Source organism: Tursiops truncatus, chromosome X (assembly GCF_011762595.2).
Source record: "Tursiops truncatus isolate mTurTru1 chromosome X, mTurTru1.mat.Y, whole genome shotgun sequence".
NCBI lineage: Eukaryota > Metazoa > Chordata > Mammalia > Artiodactyla > Delphinidae > Tursiops > Tursiops truncatus.
In genome coordinates, this window is record NC_047055.1 from 48,312,219 (window position 1) to 48,339,630 (window position 27,412).

Here is a 27,412-nt window from a genome sequence, read left to right on the forward strand (position 1 = left end):
GCAGAAAGCAGATAAGAGGCTTTGATTTTCTTGACAGTAGCGCTATCCAGTACTTTTAGTTGGTCTTCAGATGATCAAACCCAGTGGTTTGCCGGAGACTTCCCCAGTTTTAACACTGAGAGTCCCAAATCCTGGCAAACTCCTCTGTCCAGGTCAAAATGGGCCTGGGTCTATTTGGTCTTCATGACATTGGCTGAGTTTGTCAAGCTATGCAGTGGGGAACAGAAGTTCACAAGGCTTTCCTCCTTCATAGTGAAAACTAATTTTATTCTAAGACACGCATATTTTCTGGTAATGAAATATCATTTATATATATATATATATATATATATATATTTTTTTTTTTTTCGGTACGTGGGTCTCTCACTGTTGTGGCCTCTCCCGTTGCGGAGCACAGGCTCCGGACGCGCAGGCTCAGCGGCCATGGCTCACGGGCGTAGCCGCTCCGCGGCATGTGGGATCTTCCTGGACCGGGGCACGAACCCGTGTCCCCTGCATCGGCAGGTGGACTCTCAACCACTGCACCACCAGGGAAGCCCTCATTTTTATAATTTTGTATTAAATGTGTTTGCTTGGTAAGTGGGCACAGCACAGCTTGTGGTCTCTAGTGGATGTTCCCAGAAGTGCTGGGAGGGGATTATGCCACACAGAAGTGACACAGTGATCTGGAGACATGGGGTAGAATGTTAATGATAAGAAATGGCTAGGAGATAAAAAGATACCAAAGGCCTCTGCAAAGAGGTTTCGGGTTTCGCTCCTGCCAGCAGGCTCCGCCCCGTCGGTGGTGGTAGGGCACGGGCGGGGTTAGGGCGAGGCGCTGGCGCTGGCGCTGGCGCTGGCGCTGGGTGGGGCTGGTCCCGTTGTGCTGCGGCTCTGCGCTACCTGCAGTCCCGGGCCGGAATCCCGCTGCTCCGGCCTCGAGTCTGCCCGCCCGCCAGCCTGCCAGCCATGGAGCCCGGCCCCGACGGCCCCGCCGCCATCTGGTTCCGCTAGACGTGCAGCGCATGGCCCGGCCAGGCCCTGTCGCTGCAGGCGGAGCAGCTGCTACACCATCAGTGCTCGCGGTATCAGGATATCCCTGTCTTCCGCAGTAAGAGCTACGGCGACGTGCCGGTGTTGGATGGCGTCGTCCAGTGCACAGAGAGGGACGAGTTCTCCTACCAGGAGATGATAGCCAACTTGCCCCTCTGCAGCCACCCCAATCCACGCAAGGTGCTGATCGTCGGGGGCGGGGATGGGGGTGTCCTGCGGCAGGTGGTGAAGCATTCCTCCGTGGAGTCCGTGGTCCAGTGCGAGATCGACGAGGATGTCGTTCAAGTCTCCAAGAAGTTCCTGCCGGGCATGGCCGTTGGCTACTCGAGCTCAAAGCTCATCCTACATGTGGATAATGGTTTTGAGTTCATGAAACAGAACCAGGATGCTTTCGATGTCATTATCACTGACTCCTCAGACCCCCTGGGCCCTGCTGAGAGTCTATTCAAGGATTCCTGTTACCGGCTCATGAAGACGGCCCTGAAGAAGGGTGGCATCCTCTGCTGCCAGGGCGAGTGTCAGTGGCTGCACCTGGACCTCATCAAGGTGATGCGGCAGTTCTGCAAATCACTCTTCCCGGTGGTCGGCTACGCTTACTGCACCATCCCCACCTACCCCAGCTGCCAAATTGGCTTCATACTGTGCAGCAAAAATCCAAGCACCAACTTCCTGGAGCCCGTGCAGCCTCTGACGCAGAAGCAGGTGGAACAGATACAGCTGAAATACTACAACTCTGATGTACATCGGGCACCCTTCATCCTGTCCGAGTTTGCCCGCAAAGCCCTGAATGATGTGTGCTGAGCCCAGGCGCCGCTGCCGGTGCCGCCCAGGACCTCCGGCCAGCAAGCCTCCAGGGTGGCTGGACGCCGCCAGCCCTGGATGAGACTCCCGCAGACTCGCTTCCGAATCCAGTGTTACAGGACCCAGAATGCTGCCCGGCCTGCCCTGTTAGGACTTTCTGTGTGGCGTTCAGCTTGCAAGTTTATACCAGGTGCCTACAGCACCATCTCCACCTCTGTCGCCCCTCACTCACCAAACACATGTATCTAGAACAACAATGAGAACAAATATTCTGCCAATATTAGGAACTCAACGCAAGACGTTTGTATACTGTTTAGTTTTGAGTATGCAACAGCCTGTTTTGGAGGAAATGGCAGTTTCTCCTCTAAGCCACTTGTAGCTGAGAACTTCATAGTAGAGTTTATGTCTTGGAGGAGGAGAGAGTATTTTGATGAGCTACAAATTGGCTATTCACTAAGAAGCTAAAACATAAATTAGTCTTAAAGTGGTGGGTCATAGGGAAGTATATCTGAACACAGAAGTTGAAATTGGGGCAGAAATAGTCTCTCTCTCACAATTCCCTTCCTTCACTTTAAGTGAATCTCTTGCCTGATATAAAAAGAAAGGCAGGGCTCAAGAAACGGAAAGGAGAAACAGAAGAAAACTACAAAAATGAAACAGGCAAGAGTTTCCTGAATGCTCTTCATTCACTCAAAATTAGCAGAGTAAAATTCAAGCCCACCGAATAATAATTAAGGCCCCATTTGCCTAGATTCCAAATATCTGAAGCCAAATAGAGTAGGCGTGTGTTATCTAGCACCCATAAGAGCTATGGGATGGAGGTGGAAATAATCCTCTTTGATAAAGATAAAAGATCTTGAGAAGGATTTTCCAGAGAAGAGGCCCATTCTAGATCTTAAGTCTGCCTTGGGCTCCAGAAAGCTAAATGTAGAATGTTGTGGTAACATACTTGCTCATGTACAGCTGTGTTATATAAACACCCTCAATTAAATTCTGACTCACTTTTTGTTTTCTCCCAAACTTGTATAATAATGCCAAATGCATAAACATTTATGCCTGGATTCTCTGAGTGTCTTGTTGGCTTTACTTATGGCAAATGTGTTTTTAAAAGGAGGTGGAAGGTAACAGTGATGGGGCTTGGAAATATGTGCTACCTAGGAACAGGCTCTCTGACCCTAGCTAGGATTGAAAGTTGGTGTGCCTCCCAACACCTACTAGGTGATCAGCCAAATCTGACCCTGAAGTTCTTTCACAATCCAACTACAAGTGTTCTGGTATACAGTTTGCACACTGCCTCATTGGATCTTGCCTTTCTTTATGGAAACTATGCGAAGATCAACATTTCTTGCTTGAGATGTAGGTATAACCTTATACAGGCTTAGACATTGATGTAACAGTAGAGATTATGAGCTATAACCATTCTGCCCACTAAGTACTGGAAATCTTCCTTGGAATGTGGAAGAGGAAGACTCCTTGATTCATTCATCAACTAAGTATTTAAAACATGACTGATACATGCTATTGGGTTTACAACTCCAAAATGCATCTTACAATGGTCTTTGGTAATTAGAGATGTTATAAGAAAACACCTTTTTTAAAGTTATAATGTTAAAACAATTATAAAGCCAGAAACCAACACTCACTCAAAATTCAGTTAGTTAAACTTTGTCAATAAAGGCAATTCTATTTTATAATATGGTATTAAAAAGGATGAAAATAGAAATTATATGTAAATGACACGGATTGTGGGGTTGTGTTTAGATTTTCTTCCTTATGTGTTTAGGACAGGTAAACAGTTTCATAAGTTTTCTATTTTGTAAAAATAGCTGAAACTAAATTGTAAGCTTCAAAATTGCCCTGGCTTTGCTTGACTAAAAGGACATGTAATAAGGGTATGTAGAAGTCATAAACCAAGTGATTAAAACATAGGATTAGCAAGACAAAGTCATTAGTTCATGTTCCTATTGATCAGCAATGTTTATTAATTCTCCACTGCATGCTAAACTTTATTGCACATTCCTTTTGAAAAAATCTTCAGTCAGAAAATGGACGAAAATGTTTAAATTCACCTATGGAGGCTAGATCACTGTAGGTTTGAAAAAAAAACAAAACACTGTACTATAAGTTCACTAAATGAAATTTGTGCTACCTTTGGTTAGACAATTAGTAGAGAAGAAAATAAATGAGAACTCGGATTTGAGACACTCTAGCCATTCCTGTGGCCCGATTAATCTCTTATGCAGCACTCATTTAAATAATTTGCACACACTAATTTTAGATCTCTAAATTGCTCATACTTTGTGTGTAGAAACGGATTATGATTGTCATATCCGTGGAGTGACACAGGACTAAGAAACTTCAACTCAGATCTCAAAATTAGTAGGCATGAATTAATTTGAAATCTGCTTATCTCAAAGTAGCTCCAGTGGTCCCAATGTATGTGAATTTATAATATTGTATGATTAATGAAAGGGGCCACTGGTGACCACATCAGGGATTGAAATAACTGAAAAGGGCAAAAATAAATCTATTCTGTTTTATTGTAGAAGTTTTGGGGTACCATTGGAGGCAGAGATTATTGAACTGACCATTCTAGAATATAAAGAAGAGTTTTGTGCACAAACCACTGAGTCAGCAGTGGTTCAGTGGTTTCTTAAACAGAAAACAAAACCAAGAAATATGTATTTAGATGACCAGAATCCAAAATCGTGTTGAATTATAGTTAGAAATTTTAAGAAAACCAGATACCCAATATTACTATCCTAAAATTGTATTTTACAGTTTGCTCTGTGAAATCTGAGCTTTGTGGAATGTTTCTTAAACGAAGTACTGTTTTAGTCTGCTTGGGCTGCTATAACAAAAGACCAGACTGGGTAGCTTATAAACAACAGAAATTTTTCTTACAGTTCTGGAGGCTGGAAGGCAGAGATCAGGGTGCCATCATGGTGGGGTGAGGGGTCTCTTCTGTAGATTTCATGTATCCTTGCTTGGTGGAAGGGGCATAGGGTCTCTCTGGGGCCTCTTTTATAAGAACACATTTCATTCATGAGGGCTCTGCACTCATGACCTAAGCACCTTCCAAAGGCCTCACCTACCAATACCGTCACCGTAGGAGTTAGGATTTCAACAAATGAATTCTGGGGGGACATGAACATTCAGACCATAGCAGTTGCCCTTCAAGTCTTCCTAAGAGTTGGTACCTTCTGAAAGTGGGAAAACAGATGCACCATGATGACAAACAATGACAAAATTTGTGCCTTAGTTTACTGTTTCCACAGTGTACTGCTGAATCTGGACCTTTAGTTAATACGAGGACATCACAGTCCCAACTGGGTGGAGTAATTCATGTCTAGTGATGAAACAGGCCTCCTGAACACTGCACTTTCACTTTTTGAAGGGAGGTCTTTAGACACTAAAGCCAACTTGGAAAAAAAATACTTTCTCAGTCGATTTCACCACAGAAATGATTGTAGTGCTAGTGCATAAATAGACAAGGTGGAGTAAAGAATTAGGGCATTTAAATAGCCAGCCTGGGCAAAAAACAAGTTTATTGGCAGAGGTGGGATGGGGTGGTACTTTTTTTTCACAGTGAAAAGGAATTATTCAGATTAGATGCTTCTACTGTTCAACTCTTACTTCGTATTGCATTCAATGTATTGACTCTTAGTCCTTTAAATCTGTGTCTCTTAGCAAAGATGACAAAAGTTTGTGCTGGCAGGTAACCTGATCGTTATGGACCAAATTTTGATGTCCCCCACAAATGTGTATGTTGAAGCCCTAAACTCTAATGTGGCGGTATTTGAAGATGGGGCTTTGGGGAGGTAATTAGGATTAGATGAGGTCATGAGGGTGGGACTCTCATGATGGGATTAGTGCCCTTATAAGAAGAGATACCAGAGAGCTTGCTCTCTCTCTTTTCCTGTGCACACACAATGAAGAGGTCATGTGACCTTACAGAGAGATGGTGGCCATCTGCAAGCCAGAGTAGAGGCCTCAGAATGAAACCTACCTTGCCAGCACATTGCTCTTGGAGATTCTAGCTTCCAGAATTGTGAGAAATAAATTTCTGTTGTTTAAGCCACTAAGACAATGGTATTTTGTTATAGCAGCCTGAGCTGACTGACTATGATAGTTCTAAATACCTGTTTTTTTTATGATGGTATAAAGGCTTTTACTGCTCTTGGGTTCCTCCTCTTGAAATGATACTGCCTTATAGTTAGAGAATAACTATCCTTGTATGGGTTCCAAACAGTTAAAATTACCTTATCATAAATTTTGCTTCATAAGAAACAGCTTTATAGTTTGGTGCAAGTGCATTTGAGATATCTGTGTTCCAACAGAAGGTGCTTCCTCTCAGCCTGTATTTTCCTTCTAATTGAAGTGGCAATTAAGTAGTTCATTAATGGTCATGCCATAATCACAGACTTATATAAGGGATCATAAAGGTCAGATTGTCCAGCCCTTTCATTTTACTTCTCCAAGGAAGTAAGGAAGAATGAAAGAATAACTACAGCTTTATTACCAAATGACATTTAAAAAAATGGTGATGCAAGTGGACCTTTAAAAAATAAAGGAAACATATAAGAAGACAAAAAGTGTATAGAGAATACTAGATAGATTTAGGTTTTATATTTATCTCCTTAAAGAGAAATTGAATTCAACTTTGGACCCACCTACAACTGGAGCTTCAGAAAACATGTTTGGCCTCATCTTATCTTTGAAATGAAAGCTGCTGTCTTCACTCTTGAACCAACTGAGGGTACAAGGATGCATTAGAAAATTTGATAATTGGTAGAGTTGGGTTTTGTGGGGTTTTATTTTTGGTATAGTCCTTTTATTTCTTTAAAATAGTAAGCAGGTATATTTTGCAAAACTCATAAGAACTATGAGGTTGTTTTCCTCCTTTACTGAACAGAAGCCACCTGCCACAAATATACATTTTGGGAATTATTTTGATATGAGTTATGGGAAATAGAAAGCAAAATTTTGTACAGTAGAGGACATAACTTTACAGTAAGTCTACAGTTGTCTTACAGCTGTTCGTTAAGTGTTTTGAGTCTCTTTTTAATTCAAGGATATCTTTAGGATCTAGTTTCCGAAAACAGTCTCAAATTACCATCAAAATGTAACTGGGCTACCCTATGTTTTCCCTGTCAAGGAACTGACATTCTATGAACCCTATTTAATTTGCAGCTATCTTAATAGAATGTGTTGAGTAAGAATTAAGGATTATTATTATCACCACCACCATCATCATCATCATCATTAATTGTGTTAAAAGGAAACCTTGGGAGGCATAAGTGACCTGCTGGCAAGGATTACCCACTCTGGAGTGTGCAGTGGATCAGTTTTGCTCTCAGCAGGAGGCAGCATTATAATCAATAGAAATTGCCCATATGGGGTTTGAAAGACACTGTGATACATGAAAGAATGCTCAACATCATTAATCATTAGAGAAATGCAAATCAAAACTACAATGAGATAAAACCTCACATCAGTCAGAATGGCCATCATCAAAAAATCTACAAACAATAATTGCTGGAGAGGGTGTGGAGAAAAGGGAACCCTTTTGCACTGTTGGTGGGAATGTAAATTGATACAGCCACTATGGAGAACAGTATGGAGGTTCCTAAAAAAACTGAAAATAGAACTACCATATGACCCAGCAATCCCACTACTGGGCATATACCCTGAGAAAACCATAATTCAAAGAGTCATGTACCACAATGTTCATTGCAGCTCTATTTACAATAGCCAGGACATGGAAGCAACCTAAGTGTCCACTGACAGACAAATGGATAAAGAAGATGTGGCACTTATATACAATGGAATATTACTCAGCCATAAAAAGAAATGAAATTGAGTTATCTGTAGTGAGGTGGATGGACCTAGAGTCTGTCATACAGAGTGAAGTAAGTCAGAAAGAGAAAGACAAATACCGTATGCTAACACATATATATGGAATCTAAAAAGAAAAAAAAAAGGTCATGAAGAGCCTAGGGGCAGGACGGGAATAAAGACGCAGACCTACTAGAGAATGGACTTGAGGACACAGGGAGGGGAACGGTAAGCTGGGACAAAGTGAGAGAGTGGCATGGACATATATACACTACCAAATGCAAAACCGATAGCAAGTGGGAAGCAGCCGCATAGCACAGGGATATCAGCTCAGTGCTTTGTGACCGCCTGGAGGGGTGGGATAGGGAGGGTGGGAGGGAGGGAGACACAAGAGGGAAGAAATATGGGGATATATGTATATGTATAGCTGATTTACTTTGTTATAAAGCAGAAACTAACACACCATTGTAAAGCAATTATACTTCAATAAAGATGTTTAAAAAAGCATTAAAAATATAAATAAATAAAACCCAAACAGATTAAACTCAAAAAAAAAAAAAAAACACTGTGACAATTAAGTTCACCAGAAAGACTTATTGTAAACCACAACTCTGTGAACCTTCTGCAGATTTCATTGACTGCAGTGTCTAAATTGGAAGATATAGCAATTTTTTTCCCCCATGCTCAGCAAAAACTGTTAACTGGCTTTTGTGTGTGTGTGGGGGTATAAAACATTCACTGAGTGTTTCTCATATTCTACTGAGTCAATATTAAACTGTACTTTTCTATTTTTGCTAATAGTCATTATCATAAAAACGTTTGTCTTTTTAAACATTTTCCCATATGTTCATGGTTCAGTTAAACATTCTCTGGCCTCTAGGAAATTATAGCTTAAAATAGTATCAATAGTTCACCACTTTATGTCTCAACAAACCTTTTTGATTGAAGTTCCCCAAAGGCCTTGAGTTGACCTTTACATAAATAAATGTGGACAATGGATATAGGGGTTTGCAAAATACAAAAAAGTACTATTTTTTAAAATCCCATAAAGACCTTGTTTGTTGCTGTCATTTGAGAAGAGGGCAACACGTTGATTTAGCATATTTAATAACTTTTCACACAAAGAGGTTAGAAAGACTTGAGCATCAAGGGAATAACCCAGAATAAATACTAAATCAGTGTTTCTCAAATGTTAATGATGATATCGGTCTTCCTACTAAATACTTAGGGTGATTCTGATGCATACAGTTCACTTACTATATAGTGTGCTTTGAATTATACCACTGTAATTTCCACATTCTTGGTCTGTCAGCAAGTGCCTTTCTGTATTAGAATTCAGAAATTTCGAGAACCAAATGGATTAGATGTACGGCCTTCAGATCTTTAAATGCATTATTTCACACAGTTCTAAGGAAGTTTTGAGTTTGATGGATTTCAATCTTCTTAATAATATAATTTACTTTGTAACATACAGGTGTAATCCATTCTTCCACAAAATCTCTCCGAGGGAGTGTTTGTGTGTATCTCTTCTCTCTCCAAATGACCTTGACATCAGTTTGTTAAAGTGGCTTATGCCATTCCTGACTTATTACAGTTCATTGGGCTTCATATTTTCTGATCAGCCATGATTTCAATGTATTTGCTTTAAAGAGGTTTTTGTAAGTTACATATAAAAAGGAACTTTTCTACCATTCAGAGAAAGACATATGTAAATGAGACAGTATTTGTAGCATGACAGTCAAAGATACCTCAAGGATTTGGGTATTGGATTGTGTATTTAGTTGCCAGCTATAGATTATAGGAGGCTATTATGTGAAACTATTATATACCTGGAGTTGAAGTAAAATATGTCAGAAATTTTTTTTAAAGAAATCTCAATTTATTCATTGTATGAAAAAAGGAATAGACCACAGCCCCCTTGCATGAAGTGATTGCATTAGTAAGGGGAATTTTATTTCTAAAACCAAAAAGACAGACTTTCAAAAGCTGCTGTTATTTACTGTACTTTAGACAGTTCCTCTGTGAAGGCCTTTCTAGTATATTAAAGACCTGTTCCAATCAAAAGTATTTTCTACTGGCTGATGATATAATTATACTAAGTTATCAAGAGATTGTTCAAGATCTAAGTTATCAAGAGATTGTTCTTGATTCCCAGGGTGAAATTCCTTTCTTTAGCAACCATGGAATTGACATGCTTCATTGTTCATTATTCATCATTCTTTTGCTTCCTCTGCTCTACAGTCTGGATCCAGAAAAGTCTCCTTGGAGACTTTATTGCACATGCTTGGACATCTTGATGATGGTGATTTTTTTGTATTGTTTCATTTTTTTTGTTTGTTTTTCTTACTTGTCAGAGGGTCATTTAATTAGAGCTTCATCAGTTTATGATTGTTCTAGATAGTCTTCAGAGGCTGAGTCACTTCTCCAATTTCTGTTGTTGTTAGTTTTGTTTGTTTGTTTGCTTTTGTCTGTGGCTGGAGAGGTCTTTCTGAAACAAACATACAACTCACCAAACACAAAAACAATCAGTCAAACCTGCTGGTTTTTCTCAAGAGGCTCGATGTTTAGTTTATTCATTTAGAAACTTTGCCTTGTGTTTCTCCCCCTCCTTCTCCATCTCTTCCTCTGCCTTCTGTTTATAAGAAAAGCTCAAGCAGCTCTGTGCTTTAATAGGCAAGGCTGAAGGCAGAGTTCTGCCTCTGGGAAATGTTTATTCTGGAAAAACACAGGAGACATTTGTTTGGTCTGACTCATCTAGACTATGTCATAAGCCGTCTTGGGCAAAAAAGAGAAGATGCCTTAAATATTGATGCCTGTCCAGACTCAATTTTATGTTTAAAAACCAAAGAATTGTGGCCACTGCAACCTCTTAATTAATCAGTAAATATTTATCAGTCCACTAATATTTTTTTAGTCATCTTTCCTTCCGAGGATATGAATAAAGTTCATAAACACAATAGTTTTCTGTTATTTGCCGAACAAATGGTTATCCTTGACAAGTAGCCATTTTTAAGCCTTCCGTAGTAACTTGAAAGAACAATGCTAAGGAAAAATCAAATAGTGCGTTTACTCATACCAGAGCTGTGCATATCTCTGTGATGGGGGACGTGGGAGGTATGCAGGGAAAAGAAGGCAAGTAATATCATGACCCTGCTTTGTCTGCTTGGTCCTTTCTTTGCTCTTAAATCTCTGTGCAGATCTGTCAGAAATTATCACCCAAGGGATTCCAATTTCCTGTTCCTGCCTCTGGCTAGCAGCCCAGGGCTACCACCATATGCCCTCCTCCCCAATTGGCCACTGTTCCACTCAAAACAGAGAAAGGGAAAAACTAGTTGAAGTCTCTCATGCTATTTTTTCAACTTCTCAGACTAAACCTAGTGAAATCTTTTTATTCACTTATTTGTTTAGTCTTCACTCACTGTTTGTATAAATATTGTATACTTGCTATATATTCAGCAAAGTGCTAGGTGTAAAGGGGAGGCGAGTAGTGTTGATAAGAGAAAGGGCAAGGAATAAGAAATCTTTAAAGAAAAAAACAGAAGCCTTCCCTACCTTAAAGTCTAGCTGGGGGGAAATTACATACCTTAGTCAAATAAATGGAAGCAATTAAAAAGCAACAGGCAAAAATAATAAAATAATGTAAATAGTATATATAGGTGCTGACAGGGATGGGAGAACTGCAAATATTTAATTCAGTTCACCATTTGAGTACACATTATGTGCTAGAACCTGTATCAAAAATATGATGGAAAATAAGAGGTAACCTTCTGGAGGCAGACATAGCTGCAGATAACTTTATTATGAGGTACACTGTGCTGAGTGTTTTAAGATCAACAAAGTACCATGAGAGAAATCGTGAAGGGAAACATTCTGAGTGAGGGGGTAAGGGTTCTGTGCTCAATTCCAATGTGTGTATGGGGAGCGCTTCCACACACCAACAAGCAATTCTCTGACACAAGGCAGGTGCCCCTCAGTTCAGCTCAATTCTCACACTATCTACCCAGAGATAGCAACAGATTCCACAGGTTAAGGGTTCAGTCCGACAAGACTGTAACCCCCCAACCCCCAACCCCCCACCAGGCACCAATCACAAGTCCAGGTGCTTCTGATGGTCAAGTATAGATTGCCAACAAGTCCCTCCTTGGATTCAATTAATTTGCTAGAGTAGCTCACAAAACTCAGAGAAACATTTTACCTACTAGATTATTACCAGTTTATTGTAAAAGGATATGACTCAGGAACAGCCAGAGGGAAGAGATGCATAGGGCTAGGTGTGGGGAAAGTGTGTAGAGCTTCCATGCCCTCTCTGAGTGCCCTCCTCTCCCAGCACTTCCACAGGTTCACCAACCCAGAAGCTCTCTGAACTCCCTCCATTTGGGTGTTTATGGAGGCTTCACTACATAGTCATGATTGATTAACTCATTGGCCATTGGTGATTGATTCAACCTCCAGCCCCTCTTCCCTCCCAGGAATTCCAGGGGTGGGACTAAAATTTCCAACCTTCTATTCCTGGTTGATTCTCCTGGCAACCAACCCCCATCTTCAGGTGCTTTCCAAAAGTCACCTCATTAACATAAACTCAGTTGCAGTGTAAAGGGGGCTTGTTATTTCACTGTAATGGCTCTGAAGGTATTTCTGGAACTGAGGTCAAGAGAGCAAATATTATGACAAAAGATGCTCCCATTGCTCTTACCACTCAGGAAATTCCATGGGTTTGGGGAGCTGTGAGCCAGGAGCCTTGGACAAAGCCCAAATATATATGAGAAATATATTTTGATCACGTGAATGATTACATACATATTTCTTATAAATCACAATATTGCAGGGGGGTTAGGAAAGTTTTATGTAAGAGGTGTGATTTGAGCTTGGCTGTGAAGGATGTATCTAATATTTTATAGGTAGAAATGGTGGGAGTTCAGGGTGTAGGGGAAGTGTAGGGTGTATTCAGATTCCCCTGTTGTATTTCAGTCATAACACATAAGGTAGGCTGCAGGAGGAGGTCAGACAGAAAGACATGCTAGATGTGAAGGTCCTCAAAAGCAAAACTGAGCAGCTTGAACTTAATTTTGTAGACAATGGCAATACTGATGATTTTTGAAGAAAGAAGTAAGGTGAAGAAATCTATCCTTTAGGAAGTGGTTTACCATATGGTTAAGAGCTGGTGCTCTGAAGTCAGAAAACTGGATGCAATCAATGAATATTTATCAAGCTCCTACTTACCAGGGACTATTCTAATAATTGGGGCCATAGTAGTGACGTATATTGGCGAGACCTCTGCTCTCATGGTACTTACTTTTTAGCTATGGACAGGAGAGACAAATGACAATAACATGCAAAAAGACATTTTCCAGATAATTTTAGATAGTGATAAGTGTGATGAAGAAAATAAAATAGGGCAATGACTGGTGGGACCAGGGAAACGACTTTAGAATTGGTGGTTAGAGAAGGCCTCACTGATGAGGTGAAATTTGAGTTGAGACCTGAATTAAATGATGGGATGATCCACGGGAATATCTGAGGCAAAGTCTTCCAGTCAAAGCAAAGAGCAGATTTAAAGGCCCTTGTGGGAATGAGCATGATGTGTTCCAGAAACAGACAGAAGGCCTGCGTGGCTGGACTGCAGTAAGTAAAGGGGACACCTTCATGAAAGTAGGCTCTAGAAGGAGGCAGGGGTCTGATAACATTCGTCTTTGTAGACCTCGGTAAGGATTTTGTTTTTTATTCTAATTATAATGGGAAGCCATTAGAGGAAGTTTCAAGCAGGGTTTGATATCATATGACTTATGTTTTAAAAAAGGTGGCTCTGGCCAATGTGGAGAATTTGTATGGGGTATAGATAGAATTGGAGGACTCAGGCTATGTTTTAAAGGTAGAACAGGCAAAACTTGTTCAAGGTCTATTGTTTTCTAGTTATTTGACCTTGAACAAATTACTTAACCTCATCTCAGTGTCTGCATCTGTAAAAAGGGGATAAGAATAGTACTGACCTTAGAGAATTGTGAGGATTAAATTAAAACTCCGCACGATATAACCAGCACATCATATGTACTCATTCAAGGATAGCAGCTGCTATTATTACAACTCTGATGGTGATAATAACTCTGGATTGGACCTGTGAGTAACTAGAGGCCTGGTGATCTGTTAAGAGGCTATTGTGATTATCCAGGCAAGTCAAAGTGCTAGGCTGGAGTAGGGCAGCAGAAAGGAAAAGTGGGAAAGCACCATGTTAATAAATTTAATTAATGCACACCAAATATTTAATTTAAGTAGGAATACTTAATGACATATTCAAATGACTAATAAAGGGTAACACTAGTACGTGCAGAGAGTCAAAAGTCACTTCTGTGGTGAGACTGGAATTAAAATTGCTAATAGTTTATTTTCTCGCCTTTAATTCCTGGCTAATGACTTTTCTATATTATCATTTCCTATCACATAAAACCATGGTTCATTTAAAGTATGCTGTTGAGACGTGGTCAAAATCCATCAACAGAGAATTCAAATGAAATGGCTGTGTGTGTGCTGCACCCTCTTTCAACTATGTACCATAACTAAAGTCTTCCCAGCTATGTTTGAACTTCAGGTGATTATCTTGCATTCATGAATAAAAATAAAAGTCGACCTTCCATTTGTTGTTTTATGTTTTGGGTGAACCCGTTTACCCTATCAATGGGAATGAATTGTTGACTGTATTGGTAATTTTCTTCTAACATCGTATGAGTTACCAGATAAGTCATCATTCTTGGAGTATGAAAGGGCAGTTTTTAGTTACTCATTTCTGTTTTCTGGTGTTGATCACTCATGATAGACCTAGAGAGACTGAACTTCAAAGGACTGGTCTACTATTTATGAAGTTTAATGCACAATTACCTAGGTGACAAGACGTTAGCCATAAAGGTTAAGGCTTATGAATATTAAAACTTTAAAGAGTTCTTTGGCAGGTGTGAATTTTTATCAAATATTTCCTTACAGATGAGTGAAAAGAAGCCAGAATTTAAAATATACAAATCATCAGGCAAAGACAGATAGGACTCAGAGAAACCCGGGCTAGTTCACCACTGTAATTGCTATTTTTATTTTATTTTTTGAGTTTCAGGTTTTTTGAAAAACAGTTAAAAAGCGGAATGAGAGGGGGGAAAAACCCAGTGGATTTCTGGTCTGGATATTTTATGAAACATCCAAAAGACATTAATTGCCAAGGTAATAAGATGGACCTGTCAGTTCTGATTCAATTGCTATTAGAAAATAAAATGTTTTAATAAAAATCACGTAATTGTAATCAAAGGAAACATTGCCTATGAGCAAGATTTTAAGCAAATAGCAGCATATGCCTTTTCAGTGTGTTTTTTTGGTCACCTAAATGTGCACATTCACAATTGTGAGTACTCTTCATCAAGCGCTAATATATTCTCAGAAGTCATGTTGGAACTTATAAACTCTCTGTGTCAGTCACCACTTCTTGCTTAACTGAACTTGGGTATTGTAGCCTTTTAATGTCCCTGCTACTGGTATTTAGTTAAGTTTTATCTCTCTCTGTGGTTTTCCACTTCACAGTTTGGGAAAAGAGGCTGTTAGGCTTTGCTATATCCATGTACACCTTTCAACTGGAAAATTCACAGGAAGCAAATGGTGAATGTCTTAACTCTGTAGGCTGAGACCATTTTATACAGGAAGGTAGGAGATTGAACATGAAAGATAGTTTGGGGTTCCTTTTGTTCTTCTATGTTTGCTTCTATCCACTCCGTTCTAATCTGTGGAACTCAAGGCTGCCTCAAGGGCACCGACTATTCAGTAAAGATGAACTGCCAATTCTTCACCTTCTGGGAAAGTTGTCAGGTAAGTAAACTGTCAACAGCAATTATTTTTCTGATCTTAAGTAGATAATTAGCTCTGAACACTCCTTCCTTAATATTTTCCACAGTATATTCCTCTCACATTCAAATCTGCCCTCAAATCTATCCAATTAAGGTGAACTGAGAAAAGAATTCCCATATCCTACTTCTAGAATTACTGTAAATGCCTTTAGATAGAACCATATTTTAACATAGATGTTGTTTTAGCTATGAAGATTTTCCAAAATATAATTTAATAATATCACTGGTCAGGCATTTATGCTAGAAAGTTTATATATTATTCACTCTCACAAGCACCCTTTTGAGAGAATTATTAATCTTATTTTACAGATGAGGAAACAAACTCAGAATGATGAAGTTCTTTGCCTAAATCACAGATCTTGTATGTGGTCAACCCTGGATTTGAATTCAGGTCTGCCTAATTCTAAAGCCTCTTTCTCACTATATACAATAGACTGCAGATCTTCCAGCTGCTTACACTTATATGATAAAATTGTCTTGTTTATTTCTCTCTCTCCTGACCCCAGCATGTAAGCTTTATAAGAACAGGGACCTTGTCTTTCTTATTCAGTACTGTAACCCCAGAGCCCAGAAAAGTTTCTGGTATATTGTGAAAACTCAGTAAATATTATTGCATGAAAATAATCAATCATGAAAGTTTTCTCATTGATTTCAAATTAGATAGTTGTACAAGAAGTACTAAAAGTGTCAAATGAGTGCTACAGGGGTTGACCAGTGGGAGAGATTACCATAGGTTGGAGGCTACAAGAATAGTGTAGACTATAGCCCTCCAAAAAGGAGGAGTGCATACACCTCAGGGGTGTGTTCAAAATAATACATTGGGAGGGGTAAAAAACATGTTAGAATTTTTAATCATTTTTTTTGTTTTAGCTCATTCTTTTTCAATTTTGGTTGTCATATTTTATAATGTACACATTATTGCAGTAATATATATGGCATAATATATATAATATAGTAATATATAACATATACAATAATATGGACAGTAATGTAATATACACAGTAATATAATAATATACATATGTATGTATATGTGGGGGTGGGTAGGTGCTTAAACATTTTTACTGCTAGTTGTGCTTGGAGACCTGTGGTCCAGAGGGAGAAATAAACATACAGAGATATCTATAATTCAGCATTCTACCTGCTATTAGATGTCTAGACAAAGTACTTCAGGAAGAAAGATAAAGGAATGGCTAATACTTCGTGATTTTGTCAGCATGGTGGTGGTGGTGGTGGCACAATTTCAACAGAATTCTGTGGCAATGGCAGATGAAATGGGAATTTTCAGGGAGAGAGAACACTTGCAATGGTGCAGAGGTATAACTTTTTTTTTAATTGAAGTATAGTTAATTTACAATGTTGTGTTAGCTTCAAGTGTACAGCAAAGTGGTTCCGTTATACACATATATATGTGTATATATATATAAATATATATGTGCGTATATATATATATATATATATATATATATATTCTTTTCCATCATAGGGCTATTACAAGATATTGAGTATAGTTCCCTGTGCTATACAGTATAACTTTCTTGATATGTTTCAGGAACTATAAAGCATATTGGATTGCTAAAGGAGAGGGAGTAGAATAGGTAGGAGAATGGGGAGTAGCAGTATATTATTATTGGATTACATGTACGTAATATATAAAGACATATATTGAAGGTAAGTGCTCATGTATTAATAGCTAGGTAGGGTACAGGATCAAAGAAACTGGAGCTCACTTAGTGAAGTAGACTACGGAAAATGAAGAAGATATCTTCAAGCCATATCGCAGCCGAAGGATTAAAGGGCCAATGGAGAAGAAAGAGTTAAAGGTGCCTTCTAGATTTTAAGACTGGATGAGGTTACTGTAACATTGACCTATAAGGTCATCCTGAGGAGAGCAAGGCAGTTTTTTGAGGTAAGATAATTTTGGGTAAATAACAAATTAGAGAAGGGACATCCATAGGTATATGACCAATAGGGAACTGGAGATATGAGATGGGAACTCTGGAAGAAATCAGGGTAGGAGTTAAAATTTGAGAACCATTCCCATTATTGGTTCATCAAACATTCACAGGCACCTACTCTGTGCCGGGGACCATACTAGACACTGGGGCTAGAGTAGGAAAAAGAGAGATGTCACACCAACCCTCAAGATGCTTATCTTGGGGCTTCCCTGGGGGCACAGTTGTTAAGAATGCACCTGCCAATGCAGGGGACACAGGTTCGAACCCTGGTCCGGGAAGATCCCACATGCCGCAGAGCAACTAAGCCCGTGCGCCACAACTACTGAGCCTGCGCTCTAGAGTCCGCAAGCCACAACTACTGAGCCTGTGTGGCACAACTACTGAAGCCTGCGCGCCTAGAGCCCAGTCTCCACAACAAGAGAAGCCACCGCAATGAGAAGCCCGCACACTGCAACGAAGAGTAGCCCCCACTCTCCGCAACTAGAGAAAGCCCGCGCGCAGCAACAAAGAGCCAACACCGCCAAAAATAAATAAATAACTAAATTTATATATGAAAAAAAGGTGCTTATTTTTTTTTGCGGTACGCGGGCCTCTCACTGTTGTGGCCTCTCCCATTGCGGAGCACAGGCTCCGGACGCGCAGGCTCAGCGGCCATGGCTCACGGGCCTAGCCGCTCCGCGGCATGTGGGATCTTGCTGGACCGGGGCACGAACCTGTGTCCCCTGCATCGGCAGGCGGACTCTCAACCACTGCGCCACCAGGGAAGCCCCAAAGATGCTTATCTTATACTCAATAGGGAGAGACAGACAATCAACAGGGAAAATGTTTGCATATAATTACAAATCATGATAAGTGTGTAGGGGAGCAAAATTTGCCACCCAAAATGTCTCTTTGGCACGTGGATTATTTTGAGCTAAAAACAGTCAAGGCCCAAAAGACTCAGGAAACTTTGACCTTCCCCCAATTGCCTAAAGAATGCAGATAGAGGACCTGTTCTAGAACGGGAGCTATCGCCATAGATAACTATAGTATGAACTAGGTTTGTAAACAGGGGAGGAATGTAGCAAAGTGTTAAAATTCCTCTCTGTGTCCCATTGTCTGCTTGGCTCAGCAAACATTTGTTTACCAAACATTTGCTTTTCCATCTCCATGTCATTTGCCCCCCACCACCTTTGAGGTCCCAAACCACTACCCCCAACATCCTCTTCTGTGTTTAGCTGAAGATTGCCTTTAAGGTGAGGGTTCTAGCCATTTTGGCTAATTATTCAGTTTTCTTAGGTCTCTCTCATGTGTACATGTTATTAACTTTTGTGTGATTTTCTCCTGTTATTCGGTCTCATGTCAATTTAATTCTTAGACCAGCCAGAAGAAATTAGTAGGGTAGAGGAAAATTTCTTCCTCCCCGACAAGTGCTGTGAAGGGTGGCCTGCTTTAGATTAGGTGGTCAATGAAAGCCTCTGAAGAAGTGCTATTTAACCTGAGAGCTGATCAATGAGACAGGACCAGCCAGGCAAAGTGGAAAAAAGAGCAATCTAGGAAGAGGGAACCAGCAGCCTTGGATGGATGTGGGATAGAGCTTGGTGTGCTGTGGGAATAGAAAGAAGCCCAGTGTGACTTGCAGCTACTGAGCAAGGGACACAGTGGCACAGTATGAAGCTGGAGAGGAAGGCAGAAGCTGGATCATGCAGAATCTTCAAAGCCCCGTAAAGAACTTGACATTTATTCTTTTTAGAATAGGAAGTTATTGAAAGGTTTTAACTGGGGACAATAAAATGATAAAATTTACCTTTAAAATTCCTTTGGACTATAAAATACAGATAGTTAAAGCATTGAAAACAGGCATTCTCAGAAGAAGAGAGAATAAACACAGAAATAAGAGGCTGAGGGCTGAGTCTTAGGAAATGCTCCTCATTAGGATATGATGGGAGAGGGAGGAGCCAGCCAAGAGAAAAAGGAATGTTCAGAGAAGCAGGAAAGGTGTCATGGAAGTCCATGAAAGAGAAGCTTTCACCAGAGTCTGGTCAACATTGTTACATGTGGAAAAGATTGTGAGGAGGGAATGAAGTCTGAGAAAAAGGTGTATAGATTTGGGAATAGGAAACGTTTTGAAAGTGTAACTTTCATAAAGAACAATGAAACTATAGGCAGTGAGTAGAAACCACACTTCTGAGAATGTATTAGTCAGTGGAAGGATAAAGCAGAATGATGGGTTTAAAAGTGGGCAGAAGACATGACTAGACATTTTTCCAAAGAAGACATACAGATGGCTAACAGGCACATAAAAAGATGCCCAACATTGCTAATTATTAGAGAAATGCATACCAAAACAATTATGAGATACCTTAACACCTGTCAGAATGGCTATCATCAGAAGTAACACAAATAACAAATGTTGGAGAGGATGTGGAGAGAAGGGGACCCTTGTGCATTGTTGGTGGGAATGTAAATTGGTGCAGCCACTGTGGAAAACAGAATGGAGGTTCCACAAAATATTAAAAATAGAACTACCATATGATCCAGCAATTCCACTCCTGGGTATATATCCAGAAAAACTGGAAACACTAATTCGAAAAGATACATGCACCCCAGTGTTCACAGCAGCTGTATTTACAACAACCAAGATATGGAAGCAACCCAGGTGTCCATCAACAGACGTCCATACATTGATAAAGAAGATGTCCATCCATCAATGGACATCCATTGATAAAGAAGATGTGGTATACACACACACACACACACACACACACACACACACACACACACAGGAATATTACTCAGCCATAAAAAAGAATGAAATTTTGCCATTTGCAAGAATGTGGATGGACCTAGAGAGTACTATGCTTAGTGAAATAAGTCAGACAGAGAAAGACAAATAGTGTATGTTATTGCTCATATGTGGAATCTAAAAAATAAAACAAATGAATATATATGGCAAAATAGAAACCAACTCACAGATATAGAAAAGTAGTGGTTCTCAGTGGGGAGAAGGAAGGAGGAAGCGGCAAGATAGTGGTATGGAATTAAGAGATACAAACTACTATGTATAAAATAGATAAGCAAAAAGGATGTATTGTACAGCACAGGGAATTATAGCCATTATTTTGTCATAACTTTAAATGGAGTATAATTTATAAAAATACCGAATCACTATACTGCACCTCTGAAACTAATATAATATTGTAAATCAACTAAACTTCAATTTAAAAAATCCTTATAAAGTAGAATGATGGGTAGAAGTAGCAAGTTCAAGCAAAGGTCTTTTCAGACTAATGGAGACCTGTGGGAGGTTGGATTTGGGTGTGGGCTAAGAGAAGTGGAGGGCTGGTGGGAGAGATGAAAGGAGGCAACTGAAAATGTTTGAAAAAGGCTTGAAATATTAAGGAATAATTTAGAGGCCAAGAGCCTGGAGCGCATTGAAAGAGGTGCGGCCAAGATCACAGGTGCTACTGTTACATTTTAAAGGAAGAAGACTCTCTTTCCTCTGAGATCGGAGAGAAGGGTGAGAGAGTAGATATAGTGACAGAGAAACTTTGAAGTGAACTGGCAGAAAGTTTAGGGAGTTCACAGCAGTCGACATTGATTTTTCAGTCAATCAAAATTAACAACACACACTAAAGTAGTATATAGTCTCAATAAAATAAAGCCTCTTTCAGGGAAGGAAGCTTGGGTTATCTCATTTGTCTTATTTTGTTTCTGATATTCCCCACAGTATCTAATGGCATCTTGTACATGATAGGTGCTCAATTAACAGAAGTTGGTTGTTTGATATCTCTAGTCTCAAGGAATTTACAACTGGGAACAAACACATTATATATGCAGTATATGGTAATTTCCAAAAGAGTGCTGCTGCTAATAAATGTTTCCGGATTTAAAAGGAAGGAAGTGTGCCTGTAGATTGAACTGATGTGGGAATGTTTCATAAAGGAGCTGAGTCATTATCTGGGTCTTAATGGTTGCTTAGGATTTAAATACAGATTTTGCAATAAACTAGAGGTGGGCATTTTCTATATCAGGTCTTGGATAGTGACCTTACGGCAAACTGGAAAGATCTGACCACTTTAGGAAATATGGTAGAAAATCATCAGGAGGTTATTCAAGAAGTTGCTGAGATTTAGAAACAGAAGGATCCAAGGGAGAAAGGGACTTGAACCTGTGTCAGGAGGCTGGGAGTTCAGGAGTCTTTTGTTTTGGACAGCATCCTGCCAAATTAAACGTGAAATTAGGCATTTCAGTCTAATTTGGAATGAAAGTCAGGAAATTCCATTCTGTAGTAATTTCCCGATCCATCTTTCTAAAGTCAAAATACAATTATGTTATTCCCCCGCTCAAAAATTCTCAATGGTTCCCTAACGCCTACACAACTAATACATAGACTCAGTGGCCTAGCACTGAAAGGAATTCACAAGTAAGGTTGAAACATTTCCAGGCTTGTTTCCAATTTATACCATATACATATTGGGTTGGCCAAAAAGTTCGTTCAGGTTTTTCCATAAGATGTTACAGAAAAACCCAAACGAACTTTTTGGCCAACCCAATACCACATACTTCTGCCAATTCAACTAGGAAGTGTTTCCTGATCATGCTATGTGCTTCCTAATCTCCATTCCTCTGCTCATGATATTAACTCCATCTCTACCTTGATCTGTGTCAAAATCTTACCCCCTTTTTAAAGACCTATTTCCAATGCCAGCACCTCCTCCATAAAGTCTGTCCTGCCCCTTCCCACCAGGGGGATTTTCTCTCTTCTGTTAATTTCCATAGCATTTGGGAACTCATATAAACTTATAATGTACCTTATATTGTAGTTATTTGTAAGGTCACCTAATTCCCAATCTTATCTTCTAACCCCCACTAAACTTCAAATTACTTGGTGACAGGATCTGGATACTGCTCATTTTTTATTCCCTTTGGAACCCAGCATAAACAGTCCTTGACGCGGACTGATGTAGAATTAGAATAAGATGAGGGGTGAATGTAGCTGGGGAGGTATCAGTGAAAGCTGTTGCTAATAAAAGCTATCTAAGCCTTGGTCTTGGTGATCTCTCTGAAACATGGAATCATCGAATCTTTAATGTTAATTTTTGATATGTTAATTTTTGACACATGCTGGTAATTTCCATTATCACTATTTATATCCAGTGTAGTAATTTCCTATTGTAGCACTAATAGAGCTTACGATCACTTTATAAGTATAATATTTGCCATATGATATATGGAGGTAGCATAATAGAGTGGAAAGAGGGAACACTGATTTTCACTAGACCTCACTTTGGATCCTTGCTGTCCTACTTAATAGCTATGTGTAACTCTGTTGCCTGCCCAACATTTATTCCCTCTTCTTCTGGTAATTTCAGCCTGATTCTCCTTTTAGAGAAATATTTCTTTCCTGTTATTAATCCATGAGGCTTGAGGTAGGGCTAACAATCCTCCTCGATCCTCCCCTGCAGTTGCAAGGGAAGGTATGGTACATAGGTTTGGCCAATTGCCATATTCCTTATCTCTGGCTAATGCCAGGCTGATGAGACTCAACTGGGAAATACAAAACCCTCTGTCTGTTGAGAGGATGGGATGTAAGACTGAAACTGCTGGCTGTCACCTCTCTACAACCAGGATCAAGCCTAAGAACAAAGCCATTGCAGAGAATAGCAGAGTGAGTGACTGAGATAGGCGAATGAGACATGATGACATCATTCAGCCTCTGGATCTGGCCATAGGCGAAGGCAATTCACCCCCTTCTTTCTTCATCCTCTACTCCCTCAGACTTTGAGTTACATGAGCCAATGAATAACTTGTTTATTCCTTAAGTCAATTTGAGTTTCTTTTGCTTGTAATCAAATAACAGTAAATAGATATATCACATGACCTTGGGCAAGTCATTCACAGTCTCTCTGAGGCTCAGGTCATGCATAAATGGGGAAGAATCCTCTATTACCTACACACAGGGAATATTAGGAGGCTCATCTATATGTGAAATATAAGTGAGAACATTTTGACAACTATAAATGCTTGTAAAAAAGAGGATAGGTATTAGTGTCTTTCATCCAAGAAAACAAAAACATATTGTTTACTATGATTATGTTTTCTTTAAAAAACAAAGAAACATTATTCAGTCGACCAGCATAGACACTGGAAAAGCAAAAGCCTGTGCCCAAACTATTACAGTTAAATATCCCACCACAGGATTTCTCTTTGATGACTAAAATCACAGATTTTTTTCTTTTTTAGCAAAGAACATGAAAACCTACTTATTATTCCACCTAGAATATGTAAGAGCTAGCATTTAACTTTAAGGCTGGTTCTTAAAAGCCTGCGTAAAAGTTTTGAAATAAAGATTTGTCACTGTCTCATATCCTCCACATAGTCAACTTTTCATTCTGAGTATAGGTTGTAAATATGTTGTTAGAGCAAAGCATTTCAGAAATGGCAAAATTCAACCTTGGAACATTGCATTAGTCATTCAAAGGAGATATATTTGGAAATTGGTTCAGATACTTTCTCTACCACCTTTTTCTTCCTACTCCTTTCCTCATATATCATATTACCTTTGATGAACCAGACACGTAAATAATAATCTGTGTGATCTGAAAAAGCTAATGCAATTTCTAAAGACGCCTACTTTATATCCTGGCACCTTCAGGACCTAGAATCAGCTGTATTATTTAAATATTTCAATGATAAGGAGAAATTTGCCTGTGACAGTGGGTATGTAGGTGTGGGATGGGTGGAGAACCTATGTATGAACCATCATCCTACTCTGGGTCTGGAAATCTATCCTGAAGTTTTTGAACCCAAGGTTTGTATGTTTAATTTTCATTTGTTTTGTAGTGAAGGACCAACATGAGGATGTAAATGGTGCTTGCAAAATTCTAAGGCCAAGAGATAAGCTAGCACAGCACAATAATATTTAGAAAGTAAGCATGGGAAGTTTAAACAATTGTGTCCTTTATGTCAGAAAAATGGTCTTGCTCTTAATTTTTTCCATCCACTTTCACTGGCTAGAAATGCTAAGAAACGCAGTATCTTCAGGGGGAAAACTGGTCTGTGTGCCATAGTATTCAATGCAAACAAATCCTGTAATGGAAAAAACCATCACTCACGTGTCTATGAATATAGTTTCTTATATTCAGTATAGATCCTGCTGTACTGTCCTTTTTTTTCCCCCCCTTGACATCTGTGCAGTATATCCTAGCAATTAAAAAAAAAATCCTTAAAGTGCTTTCCTCTTAATACAGCTGTGAGGAAAGCAAATATATTAACTCAGTATTCACCAGGATTTTTGCTTTTACTATACATAATTTGATAAAATCCAGAAACATTTTGTTCTTTCCAAATGAAATGGGTAAGAAAGGTTCTGACACATTCCTCAGTACCGGAAGAATATCAAATAACCTAAAAATAATACTATCTGTCTGTGGACCCCTGTTCAGACGAGGGGCTGAAACGTATCTTTCCACATGGGGCCATGGAGGTGTTGCTTTTTAAGGTAGTGTCAATAAACAGATCAATCTCCTAATGCAGCATGCAGTTCTTCTGACTGTTTCATATCCAGCAACCCCAGGCCTCCATTTTATGAGAGAGGTGTATACTGATTTTAATGATGATGAAGCTGAGAATGAGGAAGCTTAAATGATCAACCTATTGCCCTAGAACCAAGAGGTGGTAGACACAGGATGGAAAAGTTGCTCTGAAAAAAATATAACAAGTTTGTTTGACATCTCGGTGTTCTTAACCACTGCATTATCTTACTTCTCAAGCAAAAAGCGACTTAACATTTCAGCAGCGTGCCCCTTTCTACAAAATACCAACTTGCACTCTTAGAAGTAGTCATACAAGTTTTCCCCACCCCTACCTCTCTACTACCAATTCCAGTCCTCAGCCCTATTTCTCTACCTCCCGCCACAATCAGTAATAATGATTTTTCAGGGCGACCACTGAAGGACAATGAACGTCCTCGTTTTCAAAATATGAAAACTAACTCTGAGAGAAGGAAGAATGGACTTGTTCAAGGTCAGATAACCAATCGGAAACAGATAACCAATCGGAAACAGTACAAGTACCAGCACAAATCTCCTTGTTCAGTTGTTCAGTCCAGTGCCGTCTCTAAAGAGAAAACAAAACTTACAACACAGTGGGTAGTTTCTTATTCATGACGAGCTAGCCATATATATATATATATATATATATATACTCTCTCTATCTATATATATAGAATATATATAGACTATATAGTAGAAGATAGAATATATATAGTATACATAATATATATACATATATGTATTATATATAATATATATTATATACAATATAACAGAATATATATATATTATATAATAGAGTATATATATATTATATATAATAGAATATATAGAGAATATATAATAGAATATTATTCTGAGGTCAATTGAATAAATGAGAACTCAAACGCAACTGGAGCATCAGAGCATTGTTAGCACAATATTAATCTCAAAGGTATCAAACTATCGTGTCCCAAACAGAACGCTGAAGTTTTCCCCTCAGAACGTGTTCCTTCCCTATTACTCCCTATCTCGGGAAGTAGTTACCACTCTTAGTGCACAGAGAACAGAAGGAAAAGATTTGGGTTCTCCGAACCTGGCATCTCGGAGCAGGGTCCATATAGAGCAGGCAACGGGATTCTGGACGAGGGGGCGCGGAACAGTGTCTGCTGGTGTCTTCTGAGCACAATAAGGCTGGTGCCAATGCCTCCCTCAGCCTCGGTGAAGGGTCATTTTGGGTACGGTTTGAACCAGAAACAAAACCGGAAGGAGTATTGCCTTTACCCCGCCCTGCATCCTCCCAGCCTCCCTCAAGCGTCTCCTAGTCTCAGCGTCTAGCAGGGAACCGGCGGCAAACGAACCCGGGGGACCTGCGGTTTGCAGTCCCAGCAGCGCGGCATCGCAAGGCATCATCACAAAGTAGAAGGTGAGTGTGAGAGACTATAACTTAATATCTGCGGCTTAATAACTGGCACAGAGGACCGTAGTGAAAGGATAAGGTTCTTTCCTCTCCTGCACCCCTCTCCGCCGCTAACATATTTGTAACCATCCCTGAGACTTATGGCGGAAGCAACAATTATTTCTACGGCAGGTGGGTAGTGTCTTACCATTTTAAAAAAATTGAAGTATAGTTGGTTTACAATATTGTGTTAGTTCCAGGTGTACAGCAAAGTGAATCAGTTTTATATATATATATATATATATATGTCTGTATATATATATGTATACACACACACACATACATATATATATATATTCTTTTTCAGATCTTATCTTTCAAACCCCCTTTCCTGATCTTCAGAGGATATCCTTTATGCCTTCTGGCCTAATGGATTCCTGGCTTCTGCTTCCATCACGCTAATGAAACTGATTTCGTTTCCTAACTCTTTGTTTGCTAAATCCAGTGGCTTTTCCCCCCCATGCTCATTCCAATTTTCTTTGGTATTCTATATTGTTGACAATTTCCTTTTTAAAACTCTTTTCAAAGCACAGTATCTCTTTTTGTTTCTTTGTGCCTAGTGCCATCTTTTCCTCGGCTTTCCCCGCCCCTCTAGCCCCCTCCCCCCCACTCCAAGGCTTGGTTGGAGTTCTGGCTGAGATTCCTTTATGTTTTCATCTTTTTTCTTGGGTGATCTCACCCAGTCCTACACTTTTAGATGCAACCTATATGTCAATGACTCTCAATCTGTGTTAGTAACCCAGATTTCTTTTGTGAAATCTGATTGCATCTGTCTCTCCAGAACAGCTCTGCTCGAATGACCATTGACATCTCAAACCTAAAATGTCCATAAAATACTATCTTCTCTCTCTCCATGAAACCTCTTCTTCCTTCTGCATTCTTTCTTTGGCTAATAATATCAATGCCTATTAAATCACCCAAGCTAGAAAACGTGCA

At 39.6% G+C, this 27,412-nt stretch overlaps 1 long non-coding RNA gene and 1 pseudogene across 2 annotated transcripts in view; both read left to right on the forward strand.

The window, feature by feature from the left end:
• LOC109549504 (uncharacterized) overlaps positions 1 to 27,412 on the forward strand; it is a 485,617-nt gene that overhangs the window by 249,004 nt on the left and 209,201 nt on the right. The window lies entirely within an intron of this gene.
• LOC101325871 (spermidine synthase pseudogene) lies at positions 949 to 2,843 on the forward strand (annotated as a pseudogene).